Genomic DNA, 24,290 nt, shown 5'->3' with positions numbered 1-24,290 from the left:
TTGTGAAAAGTATACTGTGTAACTAGTGGGCCACAGCACTAATCAGGATGATACTGATCATAAAAACATGAAAAACTATGTCCCCTTTTGAGTTGGATCTCTGATCTAGCTTTGGGTTAATTTCGCGATCTTCAGTTGCGTATGTATGTCATTCATAATACTGCTGAACAAGTGAGGATGACTAGCGTACTTTGTACTATTTCTTTATCATTTTATTGTAAAATAAACCCTGCTCTTATCACAAAACATAGTGAGCATCTTTCTGGTTTATTTGTCTGACCTCGAGTATGTTTTGTAATGGCTCGCATCTCGTGGTCGTGCGGTAGCGTTCTCGCTTCCCACGCCCGGGTTCCCGGGTTCGATTCCCGGCGGGGTGAGGGATTTTCTCTGCCTCGTGATGGATAGGTGTTGTGTGTTGTCCTTAGGTTAGCTAGGTTTAAGCAATTCTAAGTTCTAGGGGACTGATGACCATAGATGTTAAGTCCCATAGTGCTCAGAGCCATTTGAACCATTTTTTTTTTTTTTGTTTTCGAATGGAACGCAAGAACATATCTACTGTAAATTGCTTGTTCACTACTAGTGGGTAAATCGACTTTGATACAACTTGTGGGACAGTAAAGATGCAGTTCAGTTTTGTATCGAATAACAGTCGTCCACTAATAATCTTTCAAAAGGATTTCGCAGTAATGGAAAGTGTCTCTCTTGTAGAGAGGTAGTACAAGGTGGGGCAGAAACAATAACTTACACACATTTTATTTGAATATTAAGATAAACAGCTGCACATCATTAGTGTGCCTTGTTCAAAAGAACCCTTCATACCATTTTATTTGACATTTCAAGTTAGCGATGCAATTGTCGGCACGAGCGCGCACATTCGCAATAACTCCGCGAAGAATGTCTCTTGTCTTGATCTCGATTTCGGTGTGAATGCCTTTCCTTTTTTCAGTCATCAATAGTTGTTGACCTGTTGGTAAAAACTTTGGAATTCAGAAATTACCACAGAAGAAAGTCATAATCTGATAAATCAGGCGAAAGTGATGGTCAGCCGATGTCCGAAAATGGAAAACAAGACGCTATGGAAGCATCCTGCGGAAGGTTTAGAAGTTCTGGCTGTGCAAACAGCCTCACCGACCTGTTGGAACGACTACAACTACAAGTGAATGACGCATTTTCTGCATTACGAACTGTTGCAACGTAACAACATATTGATCAATTGTTGCTGTGGTAGCGCTACCTGCATGTTATCAAAAACGTATGGATCAAAAACACTCTGCGCAGACATACCATACCACAAAGTAACTTTTGCGCTATGAGGTGGTTTTATAGGACTGGTCGGAGCGCAGCAAGTAGAGTTTTTTTGTTCACATCCCCGATAAACGAAAATGGATATCGTCATTCACCATGCGTTGATCATCTCCAGAATCTGTGTACTGAACTTGTGACATGCTTGCTGATCTCTGGGAAATAGCTGTTGCATTACTTGCAGCGACGGAAATGAATATCCAGACGCAACATGCGCCGCAGATTTCAGCCTGTCCGAGATGCTAAGTACTTGCGAATGCCGACGAAGTGACCACTATGTTACTGTCGCAATGTTGTCCGCGGCACGAACCCTTCGTAGCCCGCTGAGTGACAAATTACTCGTTGCAGATATTGTTGTTCGCAACTGGTGAACCCACCTTTCAAATCGTCTTGTACCGAGCGAGGTGGAGCAGTGGTTAGACACTGGACTCGCATTCTGGAGGACGACGGTTCAATCCCGCGTCCGGCCATCCTGATTTAGGTTTTCCGTGATTTCCCTAAATCGCTCCAGATAAAATGCCGGGATGGTTCCTCTGAAAGGGCACGGCCGACTTCCTTCCCTAATCCGATGAGACCGATGACCGCGCTGTCTGGTCTCCTTCCCCCAACCAACCAAATCGTCTTGTGGGAGAGAACTTGATGGCGGACAGCGTGAGCAGAAATTCACGGCTGCTTGCTGATGACGCTGTGGTATACGGTAAGGTGTCGTCGTTGTGTGTCTGTAGGGATATACAAGATGACTTCGTCAAAATTTGTAGTTGGTTTGATGGATGGCAGCTGCCGCCAAAGTACATTTCGCGCAAGGACAACGAAGGTAAGATGCGAGAAATTAGGGCTCGTACGGATTCTTTTGGGCAGTCGTTTTTCCCTCGTTCTTTTTGCCTCTTTGCGGGTGGAACAGGAGAGGAAATGACTGTTAGTGGTACAAGGTGACCTCCCACATGATTTGATTTGTGGAATATGTACGTATTTAAAAACCTTTCAGCAGCTAACGCACGATGTTTGTTTGAAAGACGACTCATACGTACTGGTAATGCTATCAGTCTTACTGCAGACTGGTACCAACCTCAACTCTCTAGGAAGCTGAGTTCAACAATAATGAGCAATGTACATAGCTCATTCTTCCTCCCGCACCCTGTATTTGCTGGTGAAGATACTGGTTCAAGAGACGAGCTGCTTTTCGACAAAACGTTATCGTCCATTACGATAAAATCAACACCTATCGCATGGCTGTAGCAATAAAAAGGTAAACATAGCGGAGGTCACCATAGTAACGGATCTGCGCAGTCGGCGTAGCCCGTCGAAAGACACCGAGGTCTGTGCGTCCACTCGTTTTTTGAGCGTCTGGAGCAGGATGCGAATCCGACATGTGTTCTTGTTTCCATGGCGACAGAAGAAATTGAATGTCAGCAGATCAATGTTTCATTACCGATAATAAATACTGTTACTTGTAATCGCCTTGTGGTGTTGCAATTCTTATTTCCGTACTTTGCTAAGGAAACTGGATGAGGAGTTTCGCCTTATGCAAGACACCTTCGGAGATTCGGTTTACCCAGACATGTTTCAGAACTTTTTGTGTTATCTTCAAGTTGCACCACGTCCTAGCATAGTTCATAAAGAAAATTAACTATTGGGACTGAATTCAACTGATACTGAAATTCTGTTCTGCTGGTAAGATACAAGACAGCAGCGAACTTTAGCACGCATTATATCAGTGATTTGACATGAACTACACAGGATGAGTATTAATACGTTTAGACAACAACTCGTTCTCAATAACACTTACAATCTGTACATTACAGTATGAAGTTAATTATCATTATAGGTGATTACTAATGGTGGAGCTCTAATAACTGGGTCAAAGGGATCTATTGTCAGTTTCGTTATTGAAAATTACTACCATTGAAATAGCTTTCAAGTAATTGTATTTTTCGTAGTGATTTTTCTTTGTACCGTATTTTCAAGGAACATTCACTTCCTTATGCCGTTTAGCTCAGATCTGACATGGGACATTTGAATCTGTTATATATTATAGTAAAAAAAGCACTCCGTCTTCAGAGGCCCACCGTGACCATCCGACCGCCGTGTCAGCTTCAGAGGAAGATGTGGATAACAGGGGCGTGGGGTCAGCAAACCGCTCTCCCGGTCGTTATGATGGTATTCTTGACCGAAACTGCTACTTTTTTTTTTTGGCCCCTATCACCCATACTACCCCCAAAAACCTATCTAGCCTAAAGACAAAAACAAAGCTAGTGCCACCGCCACTTTCATCCTAAAGCTAACTAGGATGGCCGTTCGCCACCACTTCAGGTTTCGCCAACGCAACAAAAATTAAATATGCCTCTGAACTTTTTATAAAAAATAATAATAAAAGGAGAAAGGAAAAGGGTATAATACTTTATTATATTTTATTTGTTGTTCATTTTGTTCTTAGTTTGTTCTTGTGTATTTATTTGGATTGGAAACGCAGGTCTCCAGCCCACTTTTTTTTAATCTTCTTTTTATTTATATCGGTATCAATGTGCGAACAGTCATAATTAATCAAGCCTGGAAAACCTAAACCAGAATGAAGACACCATCGAAGATATTAAACGTAAATATCATGAAAAGAAAGCTACCACGTCGTAGTTAGGCTTCCCAGCGACTGCGCCCACTGATAAAGATTGTACAATATATGCTCGTTTGCAGTTCGTTCTGACATCATCTGCCGCTGCTTGGAACATTCCAGCTGCGCGGCGGGCTGTGAAAGGCACTCCATAGGTAGTTTGCAAAGCATTGTCGATATCTGGTATGCCCGGAAATAGCATGATGTCTTTCTTGCAAATAGAGCCAGAAGTCAAGGAAATTCTTGTGTCCGTCACGACAGAGGTAATGGACAGCATGTCCACGTATCCAGGTGACGGGAGTTGCTTCGAGTCTTGGGGTAAAATGTCTCATCCGGAAATAATAACGTGCGTGCAGATATATGCTCCGGCCTAACTCGCAAGAGATAAGCCAGTATCTGCCGCACTAGGTGCCAAACCGGTTCCGCCTCTCCACAGCTGATGCGGTGCTCGTCAGAATCTACTGTGTTACAACCCACACAATTGGGAGATTCTGCCATGTGGATATTGTAGAGACGTTCTTGCGTCACCAGCTTCCCATTAACGACTACGTACCATTGGGAAACAACATCGGAATCAAGCATGGCATCGTGTACAGTCTTCCACACCACGCACCACCGTACGTCAGGATATTTTAGTTCGACCACATTTAGGGGGTGGCGTTGCAGCATGTCGTGATATAGGCGTCGAGTCGTGGCCATTTGTGATGTCATGAGCGCTACACTGCAATAACTTTGTTCCAGATAGAAACGTCCTATATAAAAGAGGGGTGCTGGGATGTCCTGTAGTGGCACCGGCGCTCTTAGTGAAGCAGGTCGTAGCGCCGTCAGAAGCAGACTCGTGAGGCTCGTAGGACAACGGCACAGCAGACATAAATGTGAACTAACATAGAGGGCAATGGCCCTATCATGGACGTTGACTAGGCCGAGACCACCTTTTCCCTTGGGGAGGGTAAGAGATACGTATCTGATCTTCAGTAACATACCAGCGGTGACGAAGTATCCCAGCGCTGCCATAATGCTACGACCCAAGGGTTTCGGAATAGGTAGCGTTTGGGCGACATGCGGTATGCGGGATGCAAGGTATACATTGGCATAATACGCCCGCTGAACGATGTTCAGGGATAGCAAGCGCTGATTTGCAATTCCGGCCCTAATTTGGTGAAGAAGGCGTCGATAATTGAGCGTCATCGCGCGTCGCATGTCGTTCATGAACGCTAAGCCCAAGAAGCGGACAGTATCACTGAAGCGTAAGGGAGCAATGTGTTCCTGCGGTAGCCCAATCCCGATGCTCAAGGCGACAGACTTGTCAACGTTGATTTGGCTGCCAGAAGCTGTACCGTAGGTTGCAATCCAGTCCAACGCCGCGGCCATATCGTCAGCTCCTCGTATGACGATCATCAAATCATCCGCATATGCGGTGCATCGATAGATAGAGCCGCCGAACTGTATCCCAGTGAGCCTGTCTCGGAGACCACACAACAAAGGTTCTAAGGTCAATGCAAATAACAACGTTGATAATGGACATCCCTGTCGTACTGATCGGCGGATAGGCATAGGTGCCGTCAGTCTTCCATTAACAAGAACTCGAGAAGTAGCCCCATGCAGAAGGCGTGTCAACACTGTGATAAAGGGATCGGGATATTCCATGCGCCGTAGAACGGCCGTGAGGTAAGTGTGGCCTACACGGTCAAAAGCCTGGCGAAAGTCGATAGACCCCAGGGTTGCCGGCAAACGTCTCACCCGTGCAAGGGAGATGAGATCTCTGTAACGACATAACGCAGTTCTGATGTTGTTGGGTCCTCCTAAGGACATCTGATCGCTGGACAGGACGTGAAATAGTGTGCCCCGAAGACGTCCTGATAGCAGCCTCGAAAAGATCTTGAAGTCGCTGTTCAATAACGTTAAGGAGCGATAATCGCGGACATGATTCCGTCCCTTCGGCTTATGTATGGGAAAAATCAGTCCTTCCAAGAACGGTGCAGGCAACGGTATACCCGGGGACATCAATTCCTGACAAATTGCAACCCAACACGGTACCAACAGTTGTTTAAATACTCGATAGAACTCTAATGGTAATCCATCGATTCCTGGTGATGTATGGGGAGTACCTTTACCAATGGCGTCGAGCTCTTCCTCTTCTGTCACTTCTCCCAGTAAAGTCGGTACCGTGGACATGTGCTGTAACGGTGTCTACCGTCGCCATATCAGGGAGCACTGCTGAATAAAGTTGAGCGTAATGCCCATAGAAAGCTTCTAGTATATCTGCTTGTTCTGCCACGTGTCGTCCGTCGTCCGTTATCATGTCGGTTACCAGTGCCCTACGGCGGCTCCTGCGTTCTAGGAGCACGTGGTGCATAGATGGCCTTTCTGATTGTATCATGTCTGGAGCACGCGACCGTGTGACAGCGCCTTGTAAATGTTGGCGTGCTAAGGAGACGAGCTGCGCTTTCGCGCGATTGACGATGATCTGCCGGTCAAGTGAGGGTTCCATAGCAAGACATTCCCGCAGGATGGTGTAATAAAAGTTTTCCGTGCTCCTCCTCCATGCCGCCGCTTCCCGGCCGTAAGCCATGAAGGTGCGCCTAAGAGCAGGCTTCGCACATTCAATCCACCAGCTGAGGGTCGATCGGTAACGACCACGACGCTGTAAGGACTCGTTCCACGACTCTTCGATAGCACATGCCGGCTCGTCCAGATGGGCGACGTTCAGTTTCCAGGGGGGCCTACTGCGCCACACACGTGCACTTTGGAGGGCAATGGTGCAAATATAGGCTGTGTGGTCGGTGAATGCAGTGGGCCAGAGCTCTGCTCCTCTCGTCACCATCGAAAGGGTGCTTGTGACGTAAATCCTGTCTAACCGAGTTGATGAATGACTTGTATAATGGGTGTGTCCAGGAGCTGGGCCATGGATGTGGCGCCACGTGTCAATCAGGTGGAGATCACGCACTAGCATTTCCTAGGTGCACGAATGGCAAAACCTCATTTTTTTCGGGTGAATCCAGGTTCTGTTTTCAGCATCAAGATGGTCGCATCCGTGTTTGGCGACATCTCGGTGAACGCACATTGCAAGCGTGTATTCGTCATCGCCATACTGGCGTATCACGCGGCGTGATGGTATGGGGAGCCATTGGTTACACGTCTCGGTCACCTCTTGTTCGCAATGACGGCACTTTGAACAGTAGACGTTACATTTCAGATGTGTTACGACCCGTGGTTCTACCCGTCATTCGATCCCTGCGAAACCCTACATTTCAACAGGATAATGCAGGCCTTTCTCGATACAGAAAATGTTCGACTGCTGCCCTGGCCAGCATATTCTCCAGATCTCTCACCAATTGAAAACGTCTGGTCAGTGGTGGCCGAGCAACTGGCTCGTCAGAATACGCCAGTCACTACTCTTGATGAACTGTGGTATCGTGTTGAAGCTGCATGGGTAGCTGTACCTGTACACGCCATCCAAGCTCTGTTTGACTCAATGCCCAGGCGTATCAAGGCCGTTATTACGACCAGAGGTGGTTGTTCTGGGTACTGATTTCTCAGGATCTATGCACCCAAATTGCGTGAAAATGTAATCACATGTCAGTTCTAGTATAATATATTTGTCCAATGAATACCCTTTAATCATCTGCATTTCTTCTTGGTGTAGAAATTTTAATGGCCAGCAGTGTATGTGATGTTCTTAGCGTTAAGTTAGTTTAACCTACATTAAGTAGTGCGTAATCCTATGGACCAATGACCTCAGCAGTTTAATCCCATAGTCATTATGTCAAATTTCGAACAAAAGTTGTACTTCTTGAGTACTGCTATTGTAATATGAAATTTAAATCGAGCTCAACCTTGGGCGTTGAAACTAGTCTATCATTAGAGTCGGATCTAGACTGAACATTGTAATCACAACGCAATGTTAGAAACACTGTTAACTATAAAACGCATGAAATAATAAACACTGTTATTTCAGCAAGAATATTCTTTAAACTGAATACTTTAAATCGTGTCTTAGTAACTGCACTTTGATCAAACTCCAACTAACCATTTAAGAAAATTACGTTAAGTATTTCAAAACTTATGCTCACTAAATAATTATTACTTCACAATTGCATAAAGTTTACTAACTTTTGTTAAGAAAGATAATTACCTTTCAGTTCGGTGAAATAGGATACTCGGGATTATAGTAGCACTTGGGCTTGGACCCTGTCAAGATAAATGACTACGAATAAAATACGGTGGCGCAACAGAGTTTACGGAACACAAGCATATTACTGAAAAACAAGTCACATAACTGGTCCATACAATTATACAGTACTCAACTGATAATTTTAGATGAAGGCGGTGGCAATGTCAGTCTCCTGTGCTGTTCAAAAAAAGGCGGCCAAAGTATCCAGGGCTTTTGCTGTGTAAATAGCTCTAAAAATTCTCTTCTTAGCGTCGTATTTTCGTAGTGTAGGGCCAGCCAAAGCATGCCATGAATAATAAGCCCAATTATGTCCAAAGCCGAGACTATATTATATAATCCTGTAGTTCTTCTCGCCTAGTTCTGTTCACAAGATGTGCACAATTTACCTGCTAGCCACCGACTGACTCATATCACACAGGAGCCTTCCTTGCAGTTCGACCGCCAAATCCACCTTTTCTATTCTCGTCTAGCCAGCTCCGTTGTGGATGGACTTCCGTCCAAGTTTTACATGATAACAAACCAACTATTCCTTTGCGTGAATCAGTATTACGTGTAAAGTTTTAACATGTTTATTCTTCTACGGCGTTTTACTTTTGAAATTGCAACCATGGATTAATTACAATTATATAAATGTTGATTAACAATGAACAAACATTTTGCACTGACGTTACATCAAAGCGCTTGGTGATACAGAAGTCACGTTAAGTACAAACAGACAAAGAAGTTAGATATGGCAACTATAGTTAATATCGATAGTAGTATTACACTTCTGCAGGCGTCATTCACCCCTGTGGACGGTGGTGCACCATAGTTACCTCAGTGTCGGTTTTGGATAGCGCAATTTGCTTGCACTATGTACTTAATTTACTGCGGCACGCGAACAATTTAAAAAACTGTGGCGTTTCAGACATGCTTCCAGCCTTGGCCCAAAAGCCAGTAATCATGCGCTTCTGGACGTCTCATAAATCGCTCTGATTGCCCATTATGACAGATATCACGGAACACCTGAATGTGGACGGCCTCATGGGGGATTTGAGCCGCTGTTGTCCCAGATACGAGTCCAGTGTCTTATCAGGGCGCCATCCTGGTCACTAACAATAACAAAACATATTAATACACAAATAATATTTCACTGTTCGAGGACTCTTTATTAGACCATACTGGGTGAAACTAATTTGTGTATTGCACAGTAGCTTCTTGTACTAAGAATTTAATACACTTCAGAAAATTGAGCATCTCGTCTAACCGTAAGTGTAAACTAAGACAGCGGCAGATTGACTTCCCGCTAAAGTGGACTTCTGCTAGTCGAATGATACAGTTTAACGAAGATTCAAACTCCAATGGCATACAGAGTGTCTTGTTAGTCACCATAGTAACCCACATATCCCGGCAACATCGTTACATTCTGTCAACGACGTTCCATCTGGCAGCCCTGGAACCGAAATACAAATTTGGTAGAAAGACTGGCAGGTGACTATAGCTCCCAATGTAGAGAAAGCCAAAGAAGTGTACTTCGTGAAAAGTAAGAGATTAATATAATTTGTCTACCGAATTAATGACTCACAAACACTAATTAGTACCACACAAATATTTTCCAACAAAAGTGTATCCACTTCGCAAAACATGACATATTTGACTATTAGGTTAACCCTTCCACTGTGGTTGGGATCTAAGTGTAAGTTATCAGAGAACCAAAGGGAATTTACTGCGTGTTACTGCTAAGTATTAATGTTGCACTGGTAAAGAGAAGCATGATAATGTTTTGCAGAACTCTTTCCAATTACAACTTGCACCTGGTGATTGTGCTGTCTTCAAGTTTCACTGTTAATCCTCTGCTCCGTTCCACTCAGAAATGTCGCATCGGATTAGTTCGTGCCTGTAAATAGGCAACCTAGTGAACAAAGCGGGCTCTGTTGTGCCTTCCCCGACAATTCGCGTCAATGAATTGCACGCACGTTTTGAGATTTGCCGTGTCACAAACAGTGCCCAAATTGAGCACTTCAAATGTGTGTTAAAAACTTCAAGAGATGCTCTGTCCAGTAATGTGTGTCTGTTCTCCCTGCATCTTTTACTTTTTGCGCATTCTGCTTCTGAAACCTTGGAGGAACTGAAGCAAGTATGTTTGAAATACTGAGACATGTACTTTTGAAATATCTGAAACATGTACGCCTGAAACATGATTCAAATTACTTGACCGACAATAGTCTGAAACAAACTGTAATAAAGGAAGAGGAATGTGAACGTGTATAATATCTTCTCTCTTGTGCGTTTTGCCCTGTACTGAACTTTACTGACTGCGAGAACGTAAATTTAATTTGGCTGCGAGAACGTAAACTGTGAATAACTTAAAAACCAAACCAAAACTTCATGAATTTACGTAACACGAAAACTGAATCTGATGCAACACTATTGTTTTTAATTTGAAAATGGCCCTGGTAGTAAAACAAAACTTGATCAATTTGAAAATAATGGCCCCTATGCTTAATGAGTGCTGTCCCTGAAATAATGAAATTTCTTACCTTTTTCTGCATAATGGTAACGACCTTTGCACTGCTCTCAGTTAATACTTTAAACTGTGTAGTTTGCAAACAGCTATTCTGCAAGGCTTTTGCTTAGCATACATTCTAATTAAGTTGAATATGATTTAGACTATAACTTCTTGAGAAAAATAATTGGTCAAAAATGTCATGGATCTGAGAACTGGTTTCGTTTGGGGTTGGTAACAATATGGCACTCTTTGAAATTAATAAGACTCACAATTAACCCACTCAATAAACTGAGTAACATTAACAATTAGCTTTGTGAGTGCTACCCATTGTCCCAATCATCACTTATGAAGACGTGAATTGTATTAGTAACAATACAACTTTCCATACCTTAACAGCCGGCCGCTGTGGCCGAGAGGTTCTAGGCGCTACAGTGTGGAGCCGCGTGACCGCTACGGTCGCAGGTTCGAATCCTGCCTCGGTCACGGATGTGTGTGATGTCCTTAGGTTAGGTAGGTTTAAGTAGTTCTAAGTTCTAGGGGACTGATGACCTCAGAAGTTAAGTCCCATAGTGCTCAGAGCCATTTGAACCATTTTTACCTTAATTATTTCCAACTTCTGTTGAGATTCCTTTTACAGTTAGCAAACATCATAGTATCTTGAAAATAAAACAATCATTGCTACCCGTAACGACTAAGTATATCTCCAGCACACATCTGACACAACACGTCTTATACTTACAGAGTCCATACATCTCTCGATCTAAAGTTATTCTACCACATTACCCAAAACTGCTTGAATCAGCGATCGCTGTTGATCAACGGCTCTACTACACAGTCGAAACTACATTTGACCATCTCTGGTTCCGTACAATATTTTCTTACAGAACTTGAATTAATTTACCCTTGTATATACCATTCAGTAATTACACTACTGGCCATTAAAATTGCTACACCACGAAGATGACGTGATACAGACGCGAAATTTAACCGACAGGAAGAAGATGCATTGACATCCAAATGATTACCTTTTCAGAGCATTCACACGGTGGCGACACCTACATCGTGCTGACATTAGGAAAGATTCCAACCGATTTCTCATACACAAACATCAGTAGACCGGCGTTGCCCGGTGAAACGATGTTGTGATGCCTCGTGTAGGGAGAAGAAATGCGTACCATACGTTTCCGTCTTTGATAAAGGTCGTATCGCGACATGGCTGCTCGCGTTGGTCGAGATCCAATGACTGTTAGCAGAATAAGAAATCGGTGGATTCAGGAGGGTAATACGGAACGCCGTGCTGGATCCCAACGGCCACGTATCACTAGCAGTCGAGATGACAGGCATCTTACCAGCATGGCTGTAACGGATCGTGCACCCACGTCTTGATGCCTCACTCAACAGATGGGGACGTTTGCAAGACAACAACCATCTGCACGCATTGACTATCAGTTCGGACATCATGGCTGCTGTTACCCTTGACGCTGCATCACAGACAGGAGCGCCTGCGATGGTGTACTCAACGACGAACCTGGGTGCACGAATGGCAAACGTCATTTTTTCGGGTGAATCCAGGTTCTGTTTACAGCATCAAAATGGTGGCATCCGTATTTGGCGACATCGCGGTGAACGCAGATTGGAAGCGCGTATTCGTCATCGCCATACTGGCGTATCACTCGGCGTGATAGTTTGGGGTGCCATTGGTTACACGCCTCGGTCCCCTCTCGTTCGCATTGACGGTACTTTGAACAGTAGACGTTACATTTCAGATGTGTTACGACCCGTGGCTCTACCCGTCATTCGATCCCTGCGAAACCCTACATTTCAACAGGATAATGCGGGCCTTTCTGGATACAGAAAATGTTCGACTGCTGCCCTGGCCAGCATATTCTCCAGATCTCTCACCAATTGAAAACGTCTGGCGAATGGTGGCCGAGCAACTGGCTCGTCAAAATATGCCAGTCACTACTCTTGATGAACTGTGGTATCGTGTTGAAGCTGCATGGGTAGCTGTACTTGCACACGCCACCCAAGCTCTGTTTGACTCAATGCCCAGGCGTATCAAGGCCGTTATTACGGCCAGAGGTTGTTGTTCTGGGTACTGATTTCTCAGGATCTATGCACCCAAATTGCCTGAAAATGTAATCACATGTCATTTCTAGTATAATATATTTGTCCAGTGAATACCCCATGTATCATCTGCATTTCTTCTTGGTGTATCAATTTTAATGGCCAGTAGTGTATAAATAACCGTATACAGGGTGTTACGGTTATAAGCGCAGATACATCTGTTGGTGATTGAGAACGGTGTACTGAACTACATTACATCCGTATTTACTTTATTTACAGGCTAAATATTATAGCTATTAGGAGTAGAATGTTTTTAGGTTGGTTTGTGCCTGCAAGTACACGGAAGTGGTAAATGTCGTGAGGCAGCGATATCCTCATTACAGATGACGGTAGTATCGTATGCACAAGGTATAAAACGAAAGTGCATTGGGGGAGCTGTCATTAGTACGCAGGTGATTCAAGTGAAAAGTTTCTGACGGGAATTAACATAAATTGAACGCGGAATGCTAGATGGAGCTAGAATCATGAGACATTGTGCGATTCTCAGAGTCAAGTGTGTGCCCAGTACACGTAATTTGCGGCATTACCTCTTACCAAGGACAACGCAATGACCGAATCCCCGTCACTTAATGACCTAGAGTAGCGGCGTTTCCGTCGACTTGTCAGTGCTAACAGACAAGCGATACTATATGAAGTAACTGCAGAAACCAATGTGTTATGTTCGACGAACGTGTCCTTTAAGATAGTGAAGGGAAATTTGGAGTTTATGAACTACGGCAACAGAAGGCCGACGCACGACACCACCTGCAGCGCCTCTCCTGGGCTCTTCGCCGTATCGTTCGGATCCCAGACGACTGGTAAACCATGGCCTGGTCAGATGAGTGCAGGTTTCAGTTGGCAAGCTCAGTCTGGATTTCGTAGAAATGTTGGAACACGTGAGGCAATACTGACCCTGACGGTAACTGCAGCGCAAACGGAGGCTCCTTGAGTATCTGCACTGTAACCACCCGGTATCTGAATACTGCTCCGGTCTGACCGGGAATTCGAGCGTGTAAGTACTGATGGCCTTTGGAGAGCCAGTCATGACAAAACTCTACCAGCTGGTGAGCAAGATGTATGAGAAATACCCTCAGACTTCAAAAAGAATGTAATAATTCCAATCCCAAAGAAAGCAGGTGTTGACAGATGTGAAAATTACCGAACTATCAGTTTAATAGGTCACAGCTGCAAAATACTAACGCGAATTCTTTACAGACGAATGGAAAAACTGGTAGAAGCGGACCTCGGGGAAGATCAGTTTGGATTCCGTAGAAATGTTGCAACACGTGAGGCAATACTAACCTTACGACTTATCTTAGAAGAAAGATTAAGAAAAGGCAAACCTACGTTTCTAGCATTTGTAGACTTAGAGAAAGCTTTTGACAATGTTAACTGGAATATCTCTTTCAAATTCTGAAGGTGGCAGGGGTAAAATACAGGGAGCAGAAGGCTATTTACAATTTGTACAGAAACCAGATGGCAGTTTTAAGAGTCGAGGGACATGAAAGGGAAGCAGTAGTCGGGAAGGGAGTGAGACAGGGTTGTAGCCTCTCCCCGATGTTATTGAATCTGTGTATTGAGCAAGCAGTAAAGGAAACAAAAGTAAATTTTGGAGTAGGTATTAAAATTCATGGAGAAGAAATGAAGACTTTGAGGTTCGCCGATGACATTGTAATTCTGTCAGAGACAGCAAAGGACTTGGAAAAGCAGTTGAACCGAATTGACAGTGTCTTGAAAGGAGGATATAAGATCAACATCAACAAAAGCAAAAAGGTGATAATGGAATGTAATGGAATTAAGGAGGGGGATGCTGAGGGAATTAGATTAGGAAATGAGACGCTTAAAGTAGTAAAGGAGTTTTGCTATTTGGGGAGCAAAATAACTGATGATGGTCAAAGTAGAGAGGATATAAAATGTAGACTGGCAATGGCAAGGAAAGTGTTTCTGAGGAAGAGAAATTTGTTAACATCGAGTATAGATTTAAGTGTCAGGAATTCGTTTCTGAAGCATTTGTATGGAGTGTAGCGATGTATGGAAGTGAAACATGGACGATAAGTAGTTTGGACAAGAAGAGAATAGAAGCTTTCGAAATGTGGTGCTACAGAAGAATGCTGAAGATTAGATGGGTAGATCACATAACTAATGAGGAGGTATTGAATAGAATTGGGGAGAAGAAGAGTTCGTGGCACAACTTGACAAAAAGAAGGGACCGGTTGGTAGGACATGTTTTGAGGCATCAAGGGATCACAAATTTAGCATTGGAGGGCAGCGTGGAGGGTAAAAATCATCGTTGAGGGAGACCAAGAGATGAATACACTAAGCAGATTCAGAAGGATGTAGTTTGCAGTAAGTACTGGGAGATGAAGAAGCTTGCGCAGGATAGAGTAGCATGGAGAGCTGCATCAAACCAGTCTCAGGACTGAAGACCACAACAACAACAACCAAGTAGGGCGGCGTAAATTGCCACAGGCCTGTTTGGCTGGCGGAAACTGTAACTGTAACTGAAATGGAGATAAACATGTGTGCATCCCATGAAAACCTGCTTAGAATACTTCAAGGATCATGTTTGCACCAGAAACTATGAATATTCTTCAGACCGCTAAGTATTTATAACGTAGAGATCACGCAGATAAAGTTACTCAAATATCAGCCCGTACACAGACTCACAAGCTGTCATTCTTCACACGCTCTACCTGTGAGTGGATCTGCAAAAATCCTTAACATATGGTAATGTACAGAGTTCCCTGTGTCTCACACTCCAGTGATTCGCGAAGTACAGCCGTAGAAACAACTACACAGGCTATCAATACAGCGTACAAACAACTAGGCAGGCTTTCAATAGAGCTCCCGTGTTGGCAGTCACGCCAACCATAGCCTCATTCACGTCAGTAAGTGTAAGGTGGCGCTGCAAGCAAACATCTCAAAAAGCAGGTTCGCATATCGACACCTGGATGCAGCCTTGAGGCACTCCGAAAATGTTTACATTTTAGCCCCGAGACATAACTACAAGATCTGCTGTTGAGAAACTTTAACTTATGTAGTGAACAACGAAAGAATGAACATTAAAATGTAATTATAACGCCAAAACTCAAGTATACTTAAACTGATGTGCGTTATTTTCTTAGTGAATAAGTTATGTATTAATAAGTGATAAATCTCCATAACAGTTTTCTATGTCTTCATGAGACTTAAAATGGTGGAAATTAGAAAACGTTTCTCGTTAGGCGTAGAAGTATTTTTGAATGATTTTAATTTTGATGGAAAACCTCTCAGTCTATAAATAATTGTCACAAAATAGCGTTGCCAGACAGATTTTCCTGTAAGTAGATCGACGTCATGACCACAAAGGCAGCTCTTCTGTGAGCTTGTGAGTGGCTAGTAATCACCCAAGTTATGGTAACTTAATAGAGGTACAAAGTCTCCTGTGAATTTGCTTGTAAAAGTAACCACGTTTTCACTTGGAGCGTGCTGTTGTTGTTGTGGTCATCAGTCCAAAGACTGGTTTGATGCGGCTCTCCATGCTGTTCTATCCTGTGCAGACCTCTTCAACTTCGACTAACTACTGCCCTTATGAATATGCTTACTCTATTCATCTCTTGGCTTCCCTCTACGATTTTTGCCCCCCCCCCCCCCATGCTTCCCTGCAGTATCAAGTTCGTGATTCCTTGGTGTCTCAGAATATGTCGTACCAACCGATCCCTTCTTCTAGTCAGATTGTACCTCAAAATTCTCTTCTCCACAATTCTCTTCAGTACCTCTTCATTAGTTAGTGATCTACCTATCTAATCTTCACATTCTTCTGTAGCACCGCATCTCAAAAGCTGGTGTTCACTTCTTGTCTAAACTGTTTATCGTCCTCGTTTCACTTCCATACATGACTACACTCCATGCAAATACTTTCGGAAAGGACTTCCCGACACTTAAGTCTACACTGGATGTTAATATATTTCTCTTCTTCTGAAACGCTTTTCTTGCCACTGGTAGTCTACATTTTATATTCTCACTACTTTGACCATCATCATTTACTTTGTTTCCCATATAGCAAAACTCATCTACTACTGTAAGTGTTTTATTTCCTAACCTAATTCTCTCAGCATCATCTGATTTATTTCGACTACTTTCCATTATCCTCGTTTTGCTTTAGTTAATGTTCATCTTATATCTTCCTTTCAAGACACGGTCCATTCCATTCAGCTGCTCTTCCAAGACCTTTTCTGTCTCTGATAGAATTATAATGTCTTCGGCAAACCTCAAAGCTTTCATTTCTTCTCCCTGGATTTTAATTCTTACTCCAGATATTTCTTTTGTTTCCTTTACTGCTTGCTCAATATACATGTTGAATAACATCTGGGATAGACTACAGCCCTGTCTCATTCCATTCTCAACCACTGCTTCCCCTTCATGCCCATCGACTCTAATAACTGCCATCTGGTTCCTGTTCAAATTGTGAATAGCCTTTCGCTCCCTGTATTTTGTCCGTGCCGGCTTTAGAATTTGAAAGAGAGTATTCCTGACGACATTGTCAAAAGCGTTCTTTAAATCTACAAATATTATAAAATTAGATTTACCTTTCCTTAATCTATCTTCTATCAGAAGTCCCTTGCTCAACAGATGGTAGAGTTTTGTCAGGGCTGGCTCTCCCAAGGCTATCGGTAGTTCTAACAGAATGTTGTCTACTCCCAGGGCCTTGTTTCGATTTAAGTCTTTTAGTGCTTTGTCAAATTTTTCACACAGTATCATATATCCCTTCTCACCTTCATCTACGTCCTCTTCCATTTCCATAATATTATCCTCAAGTACGTCTCCATTCTACAGACCTATATACTACTTCCGCCTTTCTGCTTTCCCTTCTTTGTGTAGAACTGGTTTTCCATCTGAGCTCTTGATGTTCATACAGTTAGTTCTCTTTTCTCCAACTGTCTCTTTAATTTTCCTGTATGCAGCGCCTGTCCAACCCTTAGTGGTATATGCTTCTACATCCTTACATTTGACCTCTAGCCATTCCTGCTTAGCCATTTAATACTTCTGTGGATTTCATTTCGTTGACGTTTATATTGCCTTTCGCCTGCTTCAGTTACTGCATTTTTATATTTTCTGCTTCATCGATTAAACCCAATGTCTCTTGCGTTGCCAAGGATTTCTACGAGCCCTCGTCTTTTTACCTGTCTGATTCTCTGCTGCCTTCACTATTTCATCTCTGAAAGCTACCCATTCTTCTTCTAGTATATTCCTTTCCTCTATTTTTGTCAATCGCTCCCTAATACTCCCTGTGATACCCACAGCAACCTCTGGTTCTTTCAGTTTATTCAGGTCCCATCTCCTTAAATTCCCTCCTTTTTGTAGTTTATTCAGTTTGTCTGCAATTCATAATCAATAAATTGTAATCAGAGCCCCCATCTGCTCCTGAAAATGTCTTACAATTTAAAACCTGGTTCCGAAATCTCTGTCTTATCATACACTCAATCTGAAACCTTCCTGTGTCTCCAGGCCTCTTCCACATATATAACCTTCTTTCATAATTCTTAAACCAAGTTAGCTATTATTAAATTACGTTCTCTGCAAAGTTTTACCAGGCAGCTTCCTCTTCCATTCCTTCCCCCCTGTCCATATTCACCTACTACTTTTCCTTGTGTTCAATTTCCTGCTAACGAATTCCAGTTCCCCATGACCATTAAATTTTTATCTCCCTTAACTATATGAATAATTTCTTTTATCTCGTAATACATTTCCTCAATCTCATCCTCATCTGCGAAGATAGTTGGCGTGTAAACCTGTACTACTGTGGTGGAAGTCAGCTTCGTGTCTATCTTGACTACAATAATGCGTTCGCTATGCTTTCATAGTAGCTTATCCACATTCCCATTTTATTATTAATTATTAAACCTACACCTGCGTTACCCCTATTTGATTTTGTATTTATAACCCTATATTCACCTGACCAGAAGTTATGTTCCTCCCGCCATCGAACTTCATTAACTCCCACTATAGCTAACTTTAACCTATCCATTTTCCTTTTTAAGTTTTCGAACCTATTTGCCCCATTAAGGGAGCAGTCATTCCACGCTCCGATCCTTAGAACGCCAGTTTTCTTTTTCTTGACAACGACATCGCCACCCGGAGATCCGAATTGAGGACTATTTTTCTTCCGGAATATTTTACCCAAGAGGATGCCATCATCAAATATTTTACCCAACAGGATGGCATTATCATTTAATCATACAGTAGCGCTGCATGCCCTCCGGGCATCTTGTAGGGAGCATTAGAAAGTAATACCTATCTCGACATATTGGTGTTTTGTTGCTAGGACTGAGCCTTTAAATAGGACCTATGAACATCACTCTCCTCACGTTTTTATTCAGTCTTGTGAAACAAAAATTTAGTGTGTCACAATAACGACTAAGTGTTAGGCATCATGTTGATGAAAGCCTTTTGTTGAGAGTTCACGGAGCTCGAGAAGTTCTGAGAACTCCAACTAATGTAGAACGTGAGATTTACCATTAATGATAAGTAAATTACCTTCACAATTTAGATCATCGGTAGGTGAACCATCGACTCGCTGTCTGCAGCAGCTAAGTGACGTGTTGCTGACAGGTAAATGAGACAACGTCGTATTCCGCTATCGCTTGTTAAGTGTTATATGTTATTTCTCTCTCCCTCGTCTCAATCCTATAACGATTCCTAAACATCGGAAGATATTAATTTTGGCAATTATTTTTTAAGTTAATATATTTATAAACAAATGAAAAGTTGCGGTGAATACTAGCGACCTCTTCTCCTTCGATTATTGTGAAAAATATTTGTTTCTTAAGTACATAATATATTTTAGCTATCGAGTTTCAATGACTGTGCTGTGGTTCTTCCGGTTCACCTAGATCACCACGATAAACCTTCATCAATAAATGTACTATTTGACTACTTGATTCATGCCTGTAAGTGGGACTGAATACGATGCTTTCGGGGCTACATAGAATGGAATCTGCTGCTTTGATTTCCTCTTGACACAGGGATTAGTTGGCGCGTTACGCGTACCTCTGCAATCACTTCGTCTCCTGACCTCATTGATCAAACACTGATAATCAACATTTCTTCCGCCACTAGGATTGGCAGTGACAAACAGCTGGTCGAGCTCCATCGTAGTAGCGTGGTTAGTGCTTTTATACTACGGCAGTAGACGCTGTTCGACCGCAATAAATAAAATTTTCTAGTCAAGTAATATATCTATAATATTAAAAATAATCTATAAACATTAATCATGTCAATCTATAAACAGCAAATACTTCAATGTTACTCACAACATAATAGTGATTTGGTTCGTTGAAATCAGCCCTTTGATTGTACTAAAGCAGTAGATAAAAGATTAAATTCGGCTTCGATTTTTCTGATTATGTGTATTCCTATAACGTATGGTTTCAAAGATGATCTTAGATGTGGATGTAAACAAATGCGTTGGGAAAGAAACGAGCGAGCGGTGAATTAACAAAAGAAGACAGAGATCTCTCCTTCCAAAGCTGGTTCGTGAATGAAGAGAGGAAGAAACAAATTAGCGGCAATATTCCAGGTAAATAAAAATTTGTAGTTGTAGTTGATACAGCTTTAGGGGAACAGCAATATAAACATTTAAACATTAGTTATTACAATATGCGGTGCAGCTTATGTGCTTAAGTAATTTGCCTCATAATCGTGTACATTTAATGGTTCCAGTTACAGTGTTTTGTAAGGATAAAACAGTTTGAAACAGTGAAATAACGAGACTGGAACTGACTTTAATCAACACCGGGCCGGAAAATACTTCAGAGCGAACCGATCAGATTGCAGCCAAACTGCTTCTGTCTGCTATAAGGAAATTCACCACTGCATCTCCCTTTGCTTGTTTTGTATAAATAATATCTGTGGAGCATTCGTGAAATTCTTAAGCTTTACTATTGCAAGTTTACGATTCGTGCGAAACGTGCACTGTTTAACTTTAACGATGCTGTCTGAGACCTCCGTAAAACGAATAACGATTCTGTAATGACGCCACATACCTTCTGCAGCAGATAAAAAAACGCGGGTAAAGTTTTGCACACGAACACAGCCCTACGTTGCACTGAAAAAATTTCCAGAATTTGCTAAGCAAACATGGCATCTCTATATTTCGTGAAATGTTACAGATTTATTTTACTTACGTGGTTTGTGTGATTACGATCACTGAATCAAAATGAAACTGAAACACTTCGTTTTTGATTAGGAGCAAATGGAAATGTCACACGGAAATAAATACAGTCACTTTACGATAAATCGAAAAAGCTCGAAACAATTAAATACTAAGAGCGCGACGAAACTCATCCGAATAACGTCACCTGCAATTTAATTAACCCACCAAATTTAATTAACCAGAGCATCAAACGCTGGCGAAAGAGTCGACGGTATACCTGATGTAACATGACATCTCCTTTCACAAGACATTCACTGCGACAAATAGTGGCACTGGGCACAAACGCTGTGTTAAGCTGCACTAAGGTTTTGGCACTGGACAAACTTTTACATACATTACGCATTTTATACGAACGTATTGCTTTACTTAAGGTAGACAGAAAGGTACATGCTTCACGATGCAACGTAATTCTGCCAAACGTCGACAAGTGAAAAGTCTCCTGTTCTGAATGAAAGTGATTGTGTTTGTTGCTTGCCTATTGCCATCGCACAACACAAAGAGAGAGAAACTGGTAACGATATTGTATACATTTGAAGTAACTGAAATATAAACGTTCACCAGCCCACGAAGACACAAGCGTCGTTGTAAGAACATTAATCATTTTTCTATGACGTGAGGATTATGACCAAAGGCTTATGCGCAAGCTGCTGTTTTTTCTCAACTGTACTTCATTGCTGCAACGTATGTACTACAAAACAATTTAAATTGATGCTGTTTTGTCGCATAATGGCATTAATGGAGAAACGTTGCTCTTATGTGATATAGCAGAAACCGGCCACAATTTGGCTTTGATTCATTTTATTTATAAATATTGTCATTGGTTTCGAATTTACAAGTTCCTCATGACACAGCTTGTATACTTATATCAAAACACACTGTATGCCAATTGACATTTGATCTGCAGTGAAATGACTGCCCCTCATCGTTTGTTTTCAGAATATTTCTCTAGTGAATAACATTCACTTTGCTCTTGATGTTTTCACATTCACTCGCAGTGAGTTTCATTTTATTCACCATTGTCGGTCAACGACTCAAGTCAATAATATTCAAAATGGTTCAAATGGCTCTGAGCACTATGGGACTTAACTGCTGTGGTCATCAGTCCTCTAGAGCTTAGAACTACTTAAACCTAACCAACCTAAGGACATCACACACATCCATGCCCGAGGCAGGATTCGAACCTGCGACGTAGCGGTCGCGCGGTTCCAGACTGTAGCGCAAGAACCGCTTGGCCACTCCGGCCGGCTATTCAAAATGCTTCGCGCTGTCATTTCTTGACATTTCACTTATTATTATATTACCATACTTTTTCATATAAGCTTACAAGCTGTCTGATAAAGAAGTTTAATTTGTGAACCGGTAATGGCGAATTTTAAATAAAATAAACCAAATCGGCTGTACAATATACGTTCTGTCGAAAGGAACTTACCGTTAATTCTAAAATTCATGAAACAGAATTTTTGTTATTGTGACGTAGACACGCTACAGGATGTTAACGAGTAATTCTATATTTTCTTCATTCTTGGCTGTATATTAATGTTCAAGCTCTCATTACTTGCATTAAGATGCGAACAAATCAAAGCAGCGACAATACCACTTCCGTCAATCCAGAACTGGAAAATACAAATTCAACTTACATATAGAAATTCTCAGAAAAAATAACACAGTTGAAAGTAAAATTCTTTATTTTGAATTTGAGTTAAGAATGAAACTAGAATATCAGGTTTTAATAGCGCAAACTATTAAAAACTTTCACTGTATTTTCAGTCATTTAATTGTCTTCAGCGTAAAATTCTCTACACTTGTGGGCTATGCACAATATCCTATTGTGTATAATATGCTTTCACGTATGCGAAGTTTGTCACTAGCATTATTCAGCAGTCAAATTGAGACAACTTAGGAATTTTACTGGTCCATATCACTCTACAGTACGAATGGAAGCTTGTACACAGCGTTAAGGTGACAATGAGGTGCACTAGATTGTGAGCTAGTGCTGTCACTGTTGTCGGTTTGCTCCACCCACTCCCACATTGTTGTGGTTGCCTTATAATTCCTTGAGGAAGAGTAATATTTCCGATTTTATCACGCCAACCTCTTCATGATTATGGAACGGCGCAGACTCAGTAGCGAGCATCGTTATATATGCAGATCGGAGGCTATGCACCTGCCTTTTGCGTGTGCTTCGCGTAATTGCATTTTCCAGACACTTGCTCTTTTGCTCGCGCTCTGTTCATTCGTCTGTTTTGCCAGCTCTCCTAACCTAGGTGCTTTCCCTAACTATCGATCTTTAGTCTCATGCTGTACGTTCATCATTAAATTACATGTTCAATGATTTATATCTTAAAGGGAACTCGAAACGACAGAATATTTGTACATACTACTGATAAAATAACATTTTTGGAGACTTCATATAATTAATACAATTTTTATAGCGTTCATAAACATCGTCAGTCATCAAAATGTGTAATAATAATAATAATAATAATACAGAACATTTTCCACATTAAAGACATATTTTCTGATGTTCATTGTTTATTTGATAATGTGATGTTTACGTCACAATAGTCGATAGAAATAGAGGCTTGGCATATCTGGTTACGTTAAACCTGAATTACTGGCGTCTTATCCGTAGGGTTCGAAATTTCTAGCTCAGCTACGCTGATGTATGTGTAACATGATTTTTATGAACGACTTCTGGGAATGCGATGATAATGCCTTTCGGAGGAAAATACTACTTTTGTGTTCACTCTCGGAACCTACTGAAAGCTTAGGAAGCTCTAACGTTTATTATTGCATACTCTTTCATTTTTAACAGGCAGGATCCGTTCTAATACAGAGCTGAAAAGTAACAGATAACACGGAAGCCAGAAAATAATGTGCACTGTTGTGCATTTAGAAACACTCAACCTAAGTGTTACTAAGTTAATGCCGGCCGGAGTGGCCGTGCGGTTCTTGGCGCTATAGTCTGGAACCGCGTGACCGCTACGTCGCAGGTTCGAATCCTGCCTCAGGCATGGATGTGTGTGATGTCATTAGGTTAGTTAGGTTTAAGTAGTTCTAAGTTCTAGGGGATTGATGACCACAGCAGTTAAGACCCATAGTGCTCAGAGCCATTTTTTGAAGTAAGTTAATGTTATGCATACGAATAGTTCAAAGTATTGGACAGACTCAGAATATTACGCTGATGCAATACTTTCTATGTAAGGAAGCTGAAAAGAAACATAGATTGCTTATGTAAAAGCCACATTTTCACTATCGGCTATCGAGTATATCTTCTTCCTGTGTTGTACAAGCAGTAGAACTGTCTGAAACACTTGTTATTCATATAAAAATTGACATATTGCCAAGTGGAAGTATTCGACCTTTGTAAATGTTTGTATAGTAATTTATTACATCACGATCGCTTAATTACTGTATAACT

At 41.9% G+C, this 24,290-nt stretch overlaps 1 protein-coding gene across 3 annotated transcripts in view; it reads left to right on the top strand.

The window, feature by feature from the left end:
- LOC126355893 (trypsin alpha-3-like) overlaps positions 1 to 24,290 on the top strand; it is a 1,162,507-nt gene that overhangs the window by 175,566 nt on the left and 962,651 nt on the right. For 2 of the 3 annotated variants that reach the window (XM_050006398.1, XM_050006401.1), the window contains exon 1: positions 20,139 to 20,233. The exons of the other annotated variant lie outside the window; for it this stretch is intronic. The gene's annotated coding sequence lies outside the window, so the exon portion shown is untranslated. Of the gene's footprint in view, positions 1 to 20,138; positions 20,234 to 24,290 lie in introns of those variants that run through there. 3 annotated transcript variants of the gene reach the window in all.

The sequence above is a fragment of the Schistocerca gregaria genome, chromosome 3, assembly GCF_023897955.1.
Source record: "Schistocerca gregaria isolate iqSchGreg1 chromosome 3, iqSchGreg1.2, whole genome shotgun sequence".
Taxonomy (NCBI): Eukaryota; Metazoa; Arthropoda; class Insecta; order Orthoptera; family Acrididae; genus Schistocerca; species Schistocerca gregaria.
Note: the sequence above shows the minus strand (reverse complement) of the source record. Positions and strands in the feature narration are given on the sequence as shown.